The 18,154-nt window shown below is 37.7% G+C and overlaps 1 protein-coding gene across 1 annotated transcript in view; it reads left to right on the forward strand.

Moving 5' to 3' along the window:
- Window positions 1-234: 234 nt before the first annotated feature.
- Window positions 235-18,154, forward strand: part of YES1 (YES proto-oncogene 1, Src family tyrosine kinase) — a 42,155-nt gene continuing 24,235 nt past the window's right edge. The window contains exon 1 of the mRNA XM_069853935.1: window positions 235-255. The gene's annotated coding sequence lies outside the window, so the exon portion shown is untranslated. The remainder of the gene's footprint in view (window positions 256-18,154) is intronic.

The following is an 18,154-nucleotide window of genomic DNA, read 5'->3' on the forward strand; positions in this document are numbered from 1 at the left end:
GAGGAAGAAAAACGATGTACTAGTCTCACTGTGGGCACCCATGTTTAATTCTGTTTTCACAGTAAAGTTAAATAGTTTGTTCAGGAACAAATAGAGCATAGCGCAAAATACTATTCCTTTTGAAAAACAGTTGCTCATGAAGGAATTGGAAGGGAAAACCAGGATAATTCCTGAGCTACTACTGCTAGTCAGTTGGGGAAAATTTCCTGAGTAAAATTCCTTTTCTCAGCAGCTGCCCTTTTTCAAGCCTTAAAAGTAAGTATTATATTAATATTCTATAGGGAGTAAAAAAAAAAAAAGCTGTTATGCTTGGGGGAGGGGGTACCTTTTTCTTTTAGTTCTGTGATTTTCAAATGAGTGAGCAAAATGCAAGTACCAATTCTCAACTTCAGAAGACACAAAGATTAAACGCTGACTTTTATATGGCTTTAGAGGCTAAGATGCAGTAGTAGTATGGATACTTTTTTTTACTTTCAAATACATTTCTGTACTGTATTTTAAGTACAGTTACTTAAAATAAAGCATAATTCATAAATCATAGTGGTTGAGGTTATTTAAAGTGATAAGCTTTCAGAATAGCTTGCTGAATAATTTTATATATTATGTAATTTGCAAAAGATACCAATCATCTTTTTCCTTTTAAGAAGTACTTCTTAGCTTTCACGCAGTAGAAACTTGTAGAACTGATTGATTCAGGTGATCATGATGTATGTAAAAGGAGACAAGTGATAGTTGAGAAATTATTTCCCTGGAAACGTTTGACTTGTTCATACAAAGTAGGTGTATTTAAATATTCAGGGATTAATTTACATTGATTATTAAATCTAGGGCTCTTTGATTACCTCCCCCCTCTTCCTTTAGCTTAGGTCTGACATACCTTGAGAATACTGTTTAAATTTGGTGCATACATAGTGAAACCGTAGCCAAGTTAATACAAAGTGGTTTACGTTAACAAGTGCGACACCTTGATTTTTTTTTTATGGTTATTTTCAGTGATTATTTTAAATTAGTTTTCCACTTGTGCTTCTTTGTTCTTTTCCTAATTAAGTTGATTGAGTCCTGCTGGCCATTGACTAACTGTATATTAGGTTTACATTAATCTTGTTACCTTTTTTTTTTTTGCCAGAGGCATGAATTTTCTGCATGTGTATTTAACATAATGATAAAGTGCTTAAATAATTATTTTAAGCTGTATATATAATTATTTTAGCACTGCAAACCCAATTTATGTACAGGACATTTTTTTTCCTTCCCAGTTTGTGTTCAGTGGCATTTAAATGGAAGCACTGATTGAAAATTCATCTAAATAACCATAATTACATTTTAAGGTACAAATTAATATGTTTCCTTTTAGATAAGGATATAGAAGGCAATAATTCTAGATGTAAACCATATTTTGTTTGAGGTCTTATGGATTTATTTACAAAAGGGAATGTTGCATTTAATTTGTTAACTAATTTTTAATTTCAGTCACTCTAAGATGTTAAAATGAGTAAATTTCATACTTGCAAGTTTTTTTTTTTCTTTGAAAATATAAACAAAAATCTCTCCTAGCTTTTAACTTTATCTTCCTTGAATGTTTGTCAGATTGTAGTGAACCAGTATCTAAATAACATTATTGAGGGGGTAATCCTCTATGCTTGTAACAACTTATGTTACTTTAGGTATTTAGAATTTCAGATTCTGATTCCAGGTAGTTGTGAACAGCATCTGCCAATTTGGTGGTTTGAATTTGTTTAAAATTTTGGTGGCTAACAACATAGTTTGAATAATTTCTTAATTGAGTATAGGTTATCCTAACAGTAAATTGAGGTCTTGGTGTAAACTGATGTTACAATTTAAAAAAAAATATTTTTTTTTCCAATTTGAATATTAAAAAAAGTCATCAGAAGGATCGGAAGGGTAACTTTGTAATGTGGTGTGTGGTCAGTCAGAATATGACTTAGTTTGGATGTGCAGATCTGTTGGATTTTGTTTTTGCTGTTAGACAAATATGCCAAAGCAAACATTCTTTACTGCATTATATGTAATATAATAGTACAGCCAGGTAGCTAGGTAATTTAGATGAAGGAGTCAAATCATATGCAGGCTGATGGAGTAGCTTGCCAAAACTATTGATCAACTGGACTAATCACAGTGTAAGACATTCTTGAGGAAACCCAGACAGCACTGACTCAGAATTGAAAAGTTTATCAATGTTATCACTGCATGATTTCTGCCACTTGGAAACCATGCCATTAAACTGTTGCTTCTCTTAAATGTATTTCCTAGACTTGAGGAATTGTTACTTTTTCTCCCTCAGTTCCTCTGAAACTGAAAAGATGAGGCAGATGCGTTAGGTAGTACAGTTTTACAGTCAGAACATTTGAATGGGATTATATTCTCTTTTTAAAAACATTGCCATGTAAGACATCTTTTCACATGCTTAAGACTGAAATGGAAATAAGACTTTTTTTCCGTTTGTTTTTTAATTATTTGTTTCATCAAATCAATTGTTTTGGTTTGGAGTTTTATTTTTATGGCTAATTAGGAAGTGGAAAATCTGAACCTATTTTTATTCACAGATATTTTAGCATTGCTATTCTAGGACCTGATCCTTTTTCACACTGAAGTTAAGTGCAAAATTCTCCTTGACTTCAGGGAGAGCTGGATTAGTTTTACACAAAAGGACCAAATTGTCCTCAAGGATAAGTGGAGGCAATTCTATTGAAGCAGACTTCATTAGAGTATAAAATGAAGACAAAGAAGTGTTGCCTGCCTTTACAGGCAATGAAATTGGATCTGTTAGCTCAAACCACTAGGTTAATTTAGCAGTTGAATCAAAGACTTTCCGTTTTTTCGGTTAGATAGTACAGTTACACTAATTCACTGCATTGAGCAGTGAATAAGATGTTACTCATTTTTCACTACAAATATTTACAGGAGCCAGAATCTGTTTATAAACTCTTTTGTCTATGTGGCATAAGAATTATCATGAGAAAACTCAAAACACCTTGTAAACTGTTAGCAAGCAGTTCAAGCAGTTTATCTTTAAGTAGCTGAAAGGGATCCACGTATGGTTTAAATTTAATAGGCTTTATTTGACAAGTTGTCTGGGGCCTGGGGGGCTTTCTTTATATTTTCAGTATCAGGCTGGCATCCCGAGTGGCTTTCTGTGATCTTGTTGAGGTGGGAAGAGGGTAATTAATTTACACCAAGTGTTGCACTGGCTGTTATCCCTTGTGTTTGCCAGTGGTATCTGGAATAATCCCACCAGCCTCCACAATAAAGAGTGGCACCTTTGGCATCTTTTTTTTTTGAATGCTTTACACAACAGCATCTGTGTTCTGTACACAAACAATGAGTAGTAGTATTAGAAAAATGAACTCAATTATAGTGATTACATATGTAATACTCTGCTATACTGCTTGTAGAATGTATTGTCATGCTTGCGTATCAAGTTTTGCTTTCAGTGCTTCTGGTATCTGTTAGGATTGTGAATTAATTCAACAGTCTGTGTGATTATTTTGACCTAAGCACTGCATGGCTTTCTTGTACTTTCTCTTTGAAGTTTCACAAAGGGAAGGGAAGCCAGAACATTGTAATCTCCTTAGAAAAATTTGAGAATGAGTCCCTAATGCTGCTCTGTGTTTCCTTATTAACATTTCACATGCAAAATAAAATCCCCTCCCTGGGAAGAATGCAGATCCACAGAGCTCTTGGCCATTTAGCATAAATATCTCTGCAGGAAAACCCTCCACAAATAACTGCTGCTGCAACATTTAGCTGTTGTTAGGGGGTTAAGTAGTAAAATTAAGTTCTCTGAAGCACTGGAGATGCTAAACTTACAAAACAAGGCACGAGAACTGTTTTAAGATTAGTCATAGTTAAGAAGTTTTTTGAACCACCAGCATCTTCCCAGAAACAGCCTGTACATTTGTCTTCAGCTAGCTTCATCTATTCACAGCCTTAACTGCTTTTTGGTTTTTAGAAACTCTTGCTGCAACTTCTTTGTGACTATGGCGCATTGTCAGTCAGTCCAATCCTCCCCATGCCAGCCAACTGTCCCCTTAAAGCAGCAATTCACTTGGATGAATAGTGCTCATACTTAAGGAGACAATTGCCTACCAGAGAAAGTGCCAAGTTGATTTAACTTTGCACAAGTGTGAAAGAGTTTTTAAATGGATGCTGTCAATGAGTGTTGGCCCAGGGCTTCAAATGCCTGAAAATTGTTATAATCTGGTTGGGACTATGTCCAAATTTGTTTAAAATATTTTAGTCAATCACTTGGCTGCAGAGAGCGGTAGTACCCCAGAAACTGTTGTCAGATGATCCTCCTTGGTCCGTTGGAACTACAGCAGACGTGTCCTGGCCAAGTGTACAAGCCTGCTTTTAAAATGGACACTTTTTTGGCAGTATATCACTAATCGGTGAAAGAATACGGGCTTCGTGTTGTAATCCATTCTTCCAGTGCAGTTTAATGACACAGTATGTGTTTGAAACACTTAGTCAGATGTATAATACAGTGTAAAATCACAACTGTAGCCTGCAATTACTGTAAGACTTAGAGAGCTGAGCTACCATTTGGCCAAACCAGCTACTGGATTATCCACTACCTGGAAATGTTTAGAACTGGCCAGAATGTAGGAAACCTGTGTCGCTTCTTTGCTGGCCAAAAAGCTTTGATGCGTTTTACTATTGGTAGAGGTTGAAATGCTCCTTGCCTTTCTAGGTTAAATGCACAGGGTTTGGTGTTGTGCCTTTTTTCTTCCCCAATAAATAAGAACAGGCCTTTTCTTACTGTAGTTTGTGGTCTGATGTGTCTTCACTGCACTTCCAAAGGGAAGAGAGAAGGTGAGAAAAGTTAAGGAAAAAACATGTTAAGAAGATACTCCATGAAATTCCTGATGCCTTTGTTTCAAGGAGGCCAGGAAATCTGAGAAAAGGAGCTGCATCTGTCAAGAGCCTGACAGAATATGGGAATTACACTAGATGCATAGAAAGGATGCATCAACAAGATGTTCAGTTTAACGGACAGAAAAATTCTTGCAGTTGCAATGGTTGTACAGTATGCCTGGTTAACTTATATTTTCCCAACAGTAAGTTGTGAGTATATTTGGGGGCAGGGAGGAGGGTGTTTTCCTGCTCCTCTGACATCATTAGGCCATTACAGCTGCAACAACATTGCTACTAGTTTAGATACATTTGTGGAGAAAAAAAGAAGCATTGTTGTTTCAGTGCCTGGCTGGAATAAGTGGTTTGTTAATCAGTACTGTGTGATTGTTAGTTGTTTTAAGGACATTCCAATTAGTAGATGTGCAAATATTAATGAGTAAGTGCATTGTATACGTCGGAAAAAAAATATTTCAGTTGGAAAAGGTGACGAATAGGAGCTAGAACTTTCAAATATGAAAGGCTAAAAGTTGATTGGGAGCTGTCAGCATAGCATGGATTTGTGCAATGGAAATCACGCTTAACTGCCTTCCGTGATGAGACTGGGTGGGTGAGAGAAGAGCAGCAAATATTGTTATGATCTCTCATGGCATCCTCATAGACAAACTGATGAAGCCAGGTGAATGAACATTGGGAGCAACTGGAAACTGTTTGAACTGCCAGACTCAAAGGGTTGTCATGAGTGGCACAAAGTCCAGCTGGAGACCAGTCACTAGTGGTGTGCCCCAGGGCTCAATACCAGGGCTAGTCCTGTTTAACACCTTCACTGCTGACCTAGGTGGTCACACAGAGGTGTGCCCTCAGTGAGTTTGCAGGGGATACAAAACTGTGAGGAGTGTTTAATAGATTAGAGGGTTGTGCTGCCATCCAGAAGGACCTCAACAGGAGGAACAACCTCAGGCTTCGTTATATTGTAGGGTGCAACCAAGTGGGAAGCAACTTTGCAGAAAAGGACTTGGGGATCCTGGTAGAAAAGATGTATGTGAGTCAGTAATGTGCAGTTGAGGCAAGGAAGGACAGAGGTGTCTTGGATGCATGAGGAAAAGAGTTGCCAGAAGGTCAAGGAGAGGTGAACATTTTCCCTACTCAGCACTGATGAAGCCACACCTGGCATGCTGTGTCTGTGTCTGGGCTCCCCAGGACAAGAAAGATACATACTGGAGAGAGTCCAGCAAAGGGCCACTGAGGTGACTCAGGGTTTGGAGCATCTCTCCAATGAGGAAAGCCTGAGAGAGCTGGGAATGTTCAGCCTGGAGAAGAGAAGGTTCAGGAGGATCTTATGTGTATAATTACCTGATGGGGAGGAATAAAGAAGACAGTGCCAGACTCCTTTTGGTAGTGTCCACTGACAGGATAAGAGACAATGGGCACAAATTTTAATACAGGAAATTCCACTTAAATATAACAAAAACAAAATCAGAGCTTTTTTATTATAAGGGTGATGGAATGCTGAAAAGGTGGCCCAAAAACATTGTGGCATCTCCATGTTTGGCAACAACTCAAAATCCAACTGGATACAGCCCTGAGCAGCTTGATGTGGCTTTGAGCAGGGTGGGCTAGAGTAGGCTGTTCTATGACTTTCATGAAAGGATTTAAGAGGGCCACAACAGTAACTGTGGTAGTTGAAATGAAACAAAACACAGGTGCTGAAAGGCAGAGTAGTTTTATTTGTTTATTTTAGCAGCCAAAGGGTTTTGGTTTTTTTTTAATTTTTGTTTCTACCAGCTTCCTTATAACAGCTTGGGAAGAGGGGAGATAACTCTTTGCAACTGCATTTTTCTCTTGCATTTCTTAGCTTTCTGCTATTAATGTCAAGCCTACATATTGTTTTATTGTCTGCTGTGTCCTCTCCCCACTCCCATGGCAGCAGTGACAAGGACACTGTTCACTTCTCTGCTGCCTGGAAAAGACTGAGCAGCAGCAGGAGCTTTTAAGTCAAAGAAATGTTTTCATCTCATCTTTGGAAAGGTGTCTTTTTAACATCTGTTTTAGAATAATTTTTTTTCTTCTTAATGCAGTGAAAATTTAGGATGTGACTACTACACTTGTTCCAATGGTCTCTACCAGCGGTGATAAGGTAGTTTTTTTATTTCACTAAATATAATGAACTGATGAATTCATTGCTGTTGTTCTGTTGGTGTTTGAACTATGAACTTGTTAGACTAGTATGCAATATAGCGGTGAAAAAGGAGCTGAAAGAGTTGCATGTAGATTTAAACACACTGTTATGTTTAACTTTTTATCTTATCATTAGAAATATAGTCACCACATAACCCAGCATTTGAGCTTAAATCACAAAAGGCATCTGATGAGTTTAGTAAGATGGGGCTCGTTTTCAATTCTTTATCTTTGGACTTCAGTAAAAAAAAGGATGAAAGTCAATGCTATGCTGAAGAAAAGTAGGGTGAACTTTGATCTGTAATGTAGAGGGCACTTAAAACCTTGTGAAGCAGAACTGAAACTTCACATAATTGGTGAGGATAAAATTACTTGTGTAAATTGAGAATTAGCTTGATTTAGTCCTTGTCTCAGGTTGCTTGCTTGTTAGTTGTCATTTCTGAAGAATTTCTTGATTCTAGTCTCCAACTAAGATGTAAGAAGTTTATAGTTCTCTCTGAATGCTATCTCATTTGCAAATGAATAACTGTGTTTTCACAAGCTCATTTGTGTTTTGGTAATTGGGGCAGCTATTAAATAGTTGAATAGCTACTACTGCAGCATAGCATATATTTATGGAACTGTCATTTACAGACTGGAAAGCTAAGAGAGTTTTGATACAACTAAGTGTTTGTGGTATTACTGTTACGGCAAATCTTTATCATGTACTGGTCTTTGCAAAGATAGTACTTAAACCTTCTGTGGAAATAAACAAAAATCACTTATGTCTCTTTAGAGAGGCTTGCTTTTGCACTTAGAATAAACACAGCTTTCCAAATGGCAAGCAAGTAAGGATCATTGTACTGTAGCAACAAATGCAATATCTAGCTAAGATATAAATTCATTTATATATGATCTGTAGAACCAGAGATCAGTAAGCCTGACATCTGTAGTAAGGAAATCAGTCAAAAATAATAATGAAGGTAACATGGGTAAACATGCCGTGTTGAGGAAGAGTTAAGAGTCTGCTGTGAAGGGATGTCATGCCTTGCAAACTCACTGGAGATATTTTGAAGGCAAGCAAAGGAATAAGTAAGATCTGACAGAAATAGTTTACTTGGATATCCAACCGGGATTTGGCAAGGTCCCCCCAAGGAATTTTGGGGAGACGAAGCAGCTGTAGGATAGGGGAAAAGGATTCTGTGGTTAAATTAATGACTAAAATATAAGAAAGGGAGAGTTGGAGTAAATGGAGTAGAGTAGGGTCCCAGTTATGATTCTCCAGGGTTTTGTTAATGCAGAATGTTCAAGCTTACAAAGGATATACAAGAGAAGTGAGCTCACAGACTTTACTGTTGGGTAGCGGATGCAAAGGCAGACCCTAGCATCACACGACGTCTTAACATTGCTCAGCAACTGGACACTAAAATGGCAGATGAATTTTTTGACAAATTGCTTTGTGTAGTGTATTTGGAGATGGGGAGGAGCCAGTTTGCCTTCTCATCTTAAAAGACAAGCTCAAAGCCGACTGTTGCCACTAGAAATGATTAGGAAAGAAAGGGAGAACAATGATTATACCATTTTAAAAAAAGAAATTTTACAAAATTTAATTAGCTTATTTAGTTCTGTTCTGTCCACCTTTATCCTCTGTCCCTACCACCCCCCCATCCCTGTCATCACCTCAAAAAGAACACAGTTGAAATTTTAAGGAAGAGCAAATTTAAGATACGGAACAGTTTCTGTAAGAGGAGCAGGATGAATTAATTATGGTAGGAAAGGTGACCAAAAAAGTGGTGTGACAGAATCTTGTAAATTGTTCAGCTGCCAATGGGACATAAATAGAGAGTGTTTATTCAGTGTCTTTTTTTTTTTTTTCTACACACTAGGAGGTATCTAATGAAACTAGCAGCTGTTGAAGTGAAAACAGACAAAAGGAGGTAGTTCTCGGAGTGTGTAATTAAGCTATAGAATTTCTTGCCTCAGGAATTCAAGGAGGCTAAACATTACATCAGTGCAGAGGGAAACTGCTGTTTGGTGGAAGAAGAATCATCAAATGCAAATACCTATTCTTGTTCAGGAAATCCTGCTTCTGCAAACTGTTTCTGTTGGGGGCTCAGGGAGTATTCTGGGGAAGTGTTGCTGTGTATTTATTGTGTTCGTACATGCTTCACTCGGTATCTATTATTGGCTGCTGTTAGTGAGAGGATGTCTGAATGGAGATGGACCTTTGGGTCTTGCTGAGTACAGCCATTCTTTTGTTGTAAAGCCTGACTCCCTTTCTTTTTTTACTTCTCTGCTACTCTTTTTCCAGAATCCTTTCTAGCAGTAACACTCAATCTTTGGCCCAAAGTGAGGTGCTAATCTATTTAGGGGGGGCTTCACAGCCACTGGTTACATATTCTTTTATTTGTGTGACCTTGTGTGGGCCACCAAAATATAAAATCCCCATGATGCAAGGATCAAGTTCAGAGCAGGGGTAGGACCGCACGTACATGTCAGTCAATGGCTTAATTTCGTATGACTTTGTCTTCCTACAGCTGCATAGTACTTTTTTTGATCAGGTAATGGATGCACTTCCAATCGCATCTTTCTTGGGTGCTCCTCACAAAATAGAGGCCCTTTATGGAAAGAGATATTTTAAGGAAGAGAATGTTTTGAGGTGGGTATTGATCAAACAAATGCATTATCTGCGCTGTCTGTAGACTGGTTATTTCTGCTCTCCCTATGGACACCTTTGTGGTGATTTTGTTTGCCCTTCACTCCCCTAGATATGCTAAGCCGCTGTATCTCTCTGTTGTATGCGACCAACTTATTGATAAAAATATTCTTCTTTGTGTCTGTAGTGACTATTGAAATAAGCAAGGGATCTCACTATTTGTAAACAGAGAAGCAGTGTTTGGCTGGACAGAAGTACCGCATTTGAGAAGATGAACACTATTTGAAACAAGAGGCTTCTATTTAACATATCTGCCCCGTACCTTTTGTTCAGGTGGCAGCTGTGCAAAGCACAGGTGATTTTTACTCTTTGGTTCAATCTTAATATATTATTTTGATACTGTACTGCATCACTAATTTGTAATCCTAAATCCCTGCTTTCTGTAGGAACATTCTTAAAGATTAGACTGAGTTTAGGCAATTAGTAGACTTAATAATGTATTTTCATCTAGTTATGCATCGTTTTATGACAATATGGGCTTCTGGATAGCTTTCTATATGTGTTTGCGTTATTTTAAAATAGTTATTTCATGTTCAGCAGATGTTAAGATTCATACAAAGATGGCAGATGTATGGGGGTTCTATTAGAAAGGTGTGCTTATTTTTCCACAAGCAGACCTCTAACTCTTATGCAAGGGGAAAATAGTGGCAGCTAATGTGTACATGTAACTTAAGCTAATTCCGTATATTGGTATAAGGCAAGGCTGCTTGTCACCTTGTTGAGAGAAAAATTTTCTAGTCTAATTTTTTGTTTCAGTGATAGATGGTGACCATTAGGTATACTATGCAATGTAAACTTGAGCATTAGCTATCAGGAGACAGGTTGGTGAATACCAGCTTTGGCTGCCTATACATGAGCTAGCTCTGTAGCCTCCCTATGTAGCCAGTGGAGAGAAATAAGCACTTTCTCTGCATGATTCATCTCACCCCCAGATGGATGTCTAAATTTGGAAGATGAATTCCACCTGAAGCCCATTACCGAATATAACTGTCATTAGTCTAAACTAGGGACTTATTTAAAAGGACCCTAGTTTGACTGGCACAGCAATTGAGTAAAAGTCCTTTGTTTTCTTCCATGAATTTGTTTTCAGAGATTTAAAATCAGCATTCTGTAGCCTGTTGTTTTTTTTTTTTGTGGTGTTTGAAACTGTTCTGCTTTTATGGTCAATATAACCTACTTGTTACGTTTCATATTCACACTGCCTAATTCCTTAGCATCTGGCTCTGCAAGGCTATCTAGTCTTGTTGCCAGCTGGTTTAATTTTTTTGGGGGTGGGAGGTTGATGGCAGGGATTAACATAATGGGAAGAGCAGGGCATATAACACAATTTTCTTTCTGCTCTAAACTTTCATTAAATGTTAGGGATAAAGAAAAATATGTGTGTGTTTAGGTGTCCTTAAAATCATTGCTCCTCTAGAGGAGCCTGTGTTTCTCCACTGGCTGTACAGGAAGCCTGTGGAAGGTGATCTAGCCTTCAAATTTTCAGGACCGAAAGGTAGGTAGTGCTGCAGACACCTTCTTTAATTTTTGTTTCTGTTTCTCTGGAGCAGAATGGCTAGTATCCTTTTTAAATACTTTACATGCTGTGCCATGCTTGCTCACTCTGCCATGCTTGCAAACTCTATTTTTTCCCCTCCTCCTTTTTTTCCTGACTATAAGTCTTGATTCCTGTCAGTGGAAATCTACTGTTATTTTCACTTTCTTTTGGGAACATTGCTTTTTGTCATAATTTGTGGCACTTTACCCTGGTAATCACACTGATCAAGACCTGCCATCAGACTTTATCCTTATACCCGAATCAAAAATCAAAAATAAGAAATTATTACAATCCCGTTGGTATTGTACCACTTCCATTTTTTTCCTATTAATTCTACTAATGTTCTATATTATCTATTGAAGGCTGATGGATCTCTCAAGTTTGTTGTTTGCTTGGTTTTGGTTTTCAATCTTTGTTGTTGTTGGGTTTTGGTTGGGTTTTTTGTTTGTTTGTTTGGGGTTTTTTTACACATTAAAGTAAATATTTTTTTCATTTTCTACATAGAATCATAAAATGGTTTGAGTTGGAAGGCAACTTAAAGATCAATTTGCTTTACGGCTATTGTGTGGACTCCTTACTTGTACTAATATGTGAAACAGTTCATGGGTCTAACAAAAATAGCACAAGTCAGAATTCGGGGCTACAACTTGCTACAGGAAGATATGAGGATGGATGAAGTACATCACCAGCCTTTAACACTGCAAGTGCAGTTGTCAAATAGACATTGACAGGCACTCCTAGAAAAAAAAGTACCTTGCCTGCAAGAGGTGACATAAAAAAAAACCCCAAAACAGTAGTCTCTACCAGTTGGGAGTGCCTGGATAATTCTCCTCACCCCTAGTCTAGCAGTTTACTGCTGGCTGTTGTATGAGCAGGAAACGCAAGCCTGTCAGTTTGTATGATAAGGAACCGTTGCTGAGCTCTCTTGCTATCTTTTGATATCACGTAGGACTTTGCTTGTGAACAATATCCTTTCTTCATGTTGAGTTACAACCAGTATTAGGTAGAAATACAAAGTGCTACCTGCTCCTTCCCTATAGACTAGACTGTTGGAAGGAAGTTACTCCCTCCTTTTTTTAATTTCTTCTGTGTGTTTGGAATTTAGTGTTGTATTGTGCAGATCTTATCCATCTTTAGAACAATCACCAGTGAACTATGCCACTCCTCTGGTGGCTGAGGGTACACATATATACTATTTTTCATTCTGCTTAGCCTTGAAGTTATCACTCTTTGTATTATTCTTTGTGAATAGCAGTGGATTCTGGCAGCGAGCAGTCCGCAAATAATTCCAAACAGCAGAACCTGTTTTTCAGCAGATTCATTTTGTGTTTAGTCTAGAAGACAGCGTTTAAAAACATGCAAAATTGATTCTTAAAGCTGACCTGTGGGATGACAGTATTGCATTGCTTCCTGCTTGAAAGATGACACTTAGAAGCATTAAGTTTATGAAACTGCTGAGGATTTAAGGCATTTTTGAAGTTTAGAAAATTTTAGTCATAGCAAAGAAATCCTTTTACTGCTTTTTTTAGCTTGTGAAAAATACAGGTTTTTATGTATTTGTAAACCATGAGTTTAAATCAGCATAAGAACCACCAGATCACCAAAATGAATAATAAAATCACATAGAAGGACTTAAAATACCTCTCCCCTTCCCTCCAGGACAAACATGGGACAAGGCTTTCTTTGCTTTCTCTTGTTTTATGGGAATATAATAAAATAGGATTATTTAAAATATTTGCATGGGTTGGGTTTTTTTTTCAATAAAAACTTGGTTTTATTGAGATTTTCAGTTGGAGCATATCAAATCTACAGTAAGGTGTGTATGCTTTGAAGCATACTGCTTATTTTTGAAAATCAGAAGTTCTGTCATCACAGTGTTTCTGGCAGTATTAATTCTTTTTAAACATTGTTAATTTGTTATTTCTTACATTATTACTCATAACTGAAATTCTTCTGACCTGTGACTGAAATTTAACTAACTCAGGGAAGTTACTGAGGGATAAGTTGTTTGACATGCGTGCTTCTGTGGAATCCCTAGTGTCTCTCCCCATCCCCCACCCCCTTCAATGTTTCTACCTTTAACATTTAATTAAAATGAAAATTTTCCTTCCTTCTGGCAGTACTTTTGGAGTCAAAAGAGTATTGCTAAAAGCTCTGTTTACTGGTTAGGTGAAAGGAAAATTTGCTACTAAATAGTAGCTGTTTAGCCTGAAGAAAATCTTTAAATATATGTTGTGTACTCCTGAAAACAAGGTACCAGAGTGATTGAGTACAAAAAATGGCCAAGGCATTTTATTTACCTATTTAGAAGGCCATTATCTGAACCTGTTGATAAAAACTGGAGATGCCTTTGTACTGTGTTGTACACTACTGTAGGTTAACAGTATTTACCTACATTAAAAATATCAAAATTTTTTTCTGTTGCTCCTTTCTTTGTTCTTTGATTGCTAGTATTTTGTTCTGTTTTTAAAGAGAACTCATAGCCCTTCAATTGTTGCTCTAGCATCTCTTCTTCACAACTTTTTGTCATCTATTTCTGTTTTGGTTTGTATGCTGTACAGTGGCTAACTTATCAAAGTTGTGTTCACTGTGTTCCTTATAGTGGCCTTCTAGTACCTGAAGGGGGCCTGTAAGAAAGCTGGGGAGGAACTTTTTACAAGGATGAGTAGTGATAGGACAAGGGGGAATGGCTTTAAATTGGAAGGGGGAAGATTTAGATCAGATATTAGGAGGAAATTCTTCATAACGAGGGTGGTGAGGCACTGGCACTGGTTGCCCAGGGAAGTTACGGATGCCCCATCGCTGGAAGCATTCAATATCAGACTGGATGGGGCCTTGAGCAGCCTGATCTAGCGGGTGGCGTCCCTGCCCATGGCAGCAGTGTTGCCTGTATGATAGGGAGTAGTGTGAGCTGGAAAATGAGAGGGAAAGCCTGATATGAAAAATCTTTTAAAAAGATGAACAGAAAACTGATGTCGTCTTTAATTTATCCTTAGAGATGTCTGAAGACATCAACTACTTTTGAACTATATTTTGGTAAACCTCCCCATCACAAGAAATGCTGAGATGGTTCCCTGTTGTTTCATTCCATCAAATCAGAACACTCTCAGGAAAAGCTCGTCTTTGACATCTTTTTCAGAATTGCTTTTGTAAACTGTGTTTAAAGCCTTTTCAACAGTTATAAGTGGTAGAGGCAAAATCAGATGAATCTAAAGGAAAACCAATGAGGAATGGTAAGGAAATGCTATGTGGTTTTCCATTACATGCCATCATTGCATGCTTGGTACACCCTGTACATGTCACTCTAATTGCTAGTCTGGAGCTGGAAAGAGTTGAGGGCTTTGATTCCTTAAGCAAGTGAAACAACATGAACGTGAGGTAAAGTAACATCTTGGTTTTGAAAGCAAATAATTAAGCGGGCGGAGGTGGTATTATTTTTCATAGTGGGATCACAAAGTCACTAGCAAAATGCCCACATTTGGAACAAAACTTTTCTGTTGAGGATAGAGGATACACCTACTTTGTAGGGGGCAACCCTGTCCTAGGACAGGTGACTTCAGCCTACAGATAAGTCAGGTTTGTCTCCCAAGACAAGAAGAAAATGAGTACTACCTCAGTAAACACAGTGCAGAAATGTGTTTTTCTTGTGAAAGCAGATGATCTTGGAAGGTAGAGCTGCTGTGTGCCTGAGGTCTACATACATTGTAAAACGTAATGCCAGGTGCTCACAGGGCAGATGATAAATAGGACAGTGACTATTGGAAATAATTTGAAGAAGCGCTGATAGTGTAAGGATGAGATTCTTAACATGTCCAGTTGTCTCCATTTTGAGATGAGTGATAGATCGTTTTACAACACACACACAAAACTTGTCTCACAGCTCCACGACTGGATTAATCTGGATTAGCTGAAAGGCATACCTGTTTAACACAGCAAAATTATTATCGTACTTATAGCAGTAATGGATCTGCTAGATTAAGTCCAGAGGATGGCCACAAAAATGATCTGAGGGCTAGAGCACCTCTCCTCCAAGGATAGGCCGAGAGAGTTGGGGTTGTTCAGCCCAGACAAGAGAGGGCTCTGGGAAGACCTTATTACAACCTTTCAGTACTTAAAAGGGGCCTATAAGAAAGATAGGGACACACTTTTCACCAGGGTCTGTGGTAACAGGACAAGGGGTAACAGTCTTGAATTGAAAGAGGGTAGATTTATATTAGATATAAGGAAGAAATGTTTTACTGTGAGGGTGGTGATACCCTGCAACAGGTTTTCCAGGGAAGTTGTTGATGCCACATCATTGCAAGTGTTCAAGGTCAGTTTGGATGGGACTTGTAGCAACCTGCTGAGTGAAAGATGTTCCTGCCCATGATCATGTGGGCTCATTGGAAGTCCATTCCAACCCAAACCATTCTGTGATTCTATTAAAGAAGAATTAAGAAATATCCCTTACCTGGAATATTAACCCTTTGATGTTAATCCCTGTAAATGGGAGGAAGTTAAACTGAGGGACCTTGGAGAAAATGAGGTAGTTGTGTGACTGGAAAGCCACTTCCTAGACTGGAAGGGAATGGATGAAGAGAGCCATAGTCTGCTTAGTCAGGGAACAGAAACAGCATGGTGGTAGGGCTCCAAGGCAAAAGGGTAACAAGATTGCTGGCTGGATGTTGGTGTTAAATTCAGATGGGAAGTGCCACCTGTACTTTTAGTGGTTACTGTATTTAAAATTTAGGACTTGTCCAGTGTGTGTCAACTTGCTGTAACAGGAGTGAATACAAGCCTGTGCATACATTCAGAAACATAAAAAGAGAAATTAATTTAGGGCAACCCTGTAGCCTCTATTGTGCGAGGTGCCTGACAAGCTAATTATATTAATTTCTCCTGATCTTCTTGCCTCTGAACACTATTATATCTGTTAATATTGAAAGCAATAGAATAGCAGTAATGATGGCTGTTAGGGTAAAAATTCTTGTTTAGTTAAAACGTCATCCAGCTCTTCCCTTTTAATAAGGGTGTTATTTAGCAGATATCATCTTACTTTATTTTAATTGTACTCTTCATTTGCCTTTTTTGTACAAAGAAAAACACAAGCCATTGAATCGTGAAGAACAGTGTATGTGTGTGGTTATAACTGTTTATACGTACTTTTGGCTTTAGTCAAAAGGCTGGTATTTTTCAGCCGGCTTTTTGAAATCCCTGTTGCTCAGCAAAGAGCTAATTGCTGAAGGAGATCTGGGTATATGGCCCTTGAATACATGAGCAGCAACAGTTTGTCACCAATTGAATTAAAATACTTCAATTACTGATTTTTATTAACCTACTAATCATGTCAATTACATTCAGATAAAATAGTACTGAGAATAAAGGGGAATTTACTTTCCACTTAGGATGACATTTGGCAAACAGTAGCTAGGAGTATTCATCTCTACATGTGAAAATATTGAAGTAACAGTGTGTCAATCACACCCCAAATAAATTACATCTAAATTCCATGAGATTCCCTAGCAGTGTTCCTGTGTTACAGGCTAGGTGGATATCACAGTCATTTATTATAGAGTCTTTTATTTTGATTCATCTTTTAAATTCCTGTGACTGTTGCTTTCCTTTGTATTTCTAAGGTATGCTTTTTTTTTTTTAATTTTTCCAAGTAGGATTCAATGAAAACAAAATCTTTTTATTTATAAATTGGTTCTTAAATCTTGTCTGAAATGGGCTAGATAGCTTTGACAAGGTATCACATGCATTTTATTGTAATCTAGTCATTTGGCCAGACTTCTTGAATATATCGGACTTACAGTTTTTAAGTTAATTGTAATTATTTACGACTTAAGAAAAATAGATATTTCACTGAAAAAAAAGCCCAAACCCAGAATTCTCCTTTTCTGCTTGCATTTACTTATTGACTGTGTACTTAAATGTTCAAGACAATGGGGCAGCAGTAATGCTGTCTAGACAATATATTGGTTGTTTTGCTGTGGTATCATCTGTTGTCAGAGAAGACGCCTTTGTGTGGTAAAGGCTTGAAATTGTATGGCTAGACATTTTAACTCTAAATTTAAAAAATGGTCTTAGGTATACGTATTATATATTTCAGCACATAAAATTGCTTTTGCAATTCTGGTGTTTTAGTTAATCTCTCCCTTGTGATCTTGACTGCTGGAATAAAGAAAATTAATCCATCAGTATTGGGTATCAGTCAGTGTTGTGTATTTTACTTTGTCTGCCTTAGGTTTATTGGCAGTTTTTTGTTGGATATACAAAAGCACAAATTATCTTTCAGTCTCTCTGGATATGAACAGTATGGTGATGTCACTGAAAATTAAGAATAGATCCTGAAAACAAAACTCTTAAAATAGATGTTCTATTTAGCAGTTGGTAGTTTTTTAAAAAATAAGTTTAAACATTTAAATTTGACATATTTTCTCCACTCTACTGTGGAAGTTAGAAGCAGCTTCCTCTGGCTGTCAGTCAGGTACCCCCAGCTGGGCCTTGTGCCTACTGGAGGTGGATTTGGGGTGCTGGGTGTTTTTTTCTTTGTTTGTTTGTTTGTTTTTTCCCACACAACACCTTCTTTCTTTTGTGCTTTCTGTTGCCTCGTGCAGAGGGTAGGCAGTTTCCAGCTGAAGTGGAGATTGCTCCTGTGAGCAGATGGAAGACAACGAGGTTGATGGTGGGATGTGCTTTTTCAGATGCTGGAACAACTTTGAGGAAGCCTTGCTCAAGTGTATCAGACTAAAAGTGAGACTCTATAGTCGCAGTTGGAAGATCTTGTTTCAGGTCTTGGCTGTGACACGACCTCCTGTGGGTTTTCAGAAGTCTTGTCTAGAACAAGAAGTTATGTTAAATCTGTATCATTATAGTAGTAAGTATTTTTA

Source organism: Phaenicophaeus curvirostris, chromosome 3 (genome assembly GCF_032191515.1).
Source record: "Phaenicophaeus curvirostris isolate KB17595 chromosome 3, BPBGC_Pcur_1.0, whole genome shotgun sequence".
NCBI classification, from domain to species: Eukaryota; Metazoa; Chordata; class Aves; order Cuculiformes; family Cuculidae; genus Phaenicophaeus; species Phaenicophaeus curvirostris.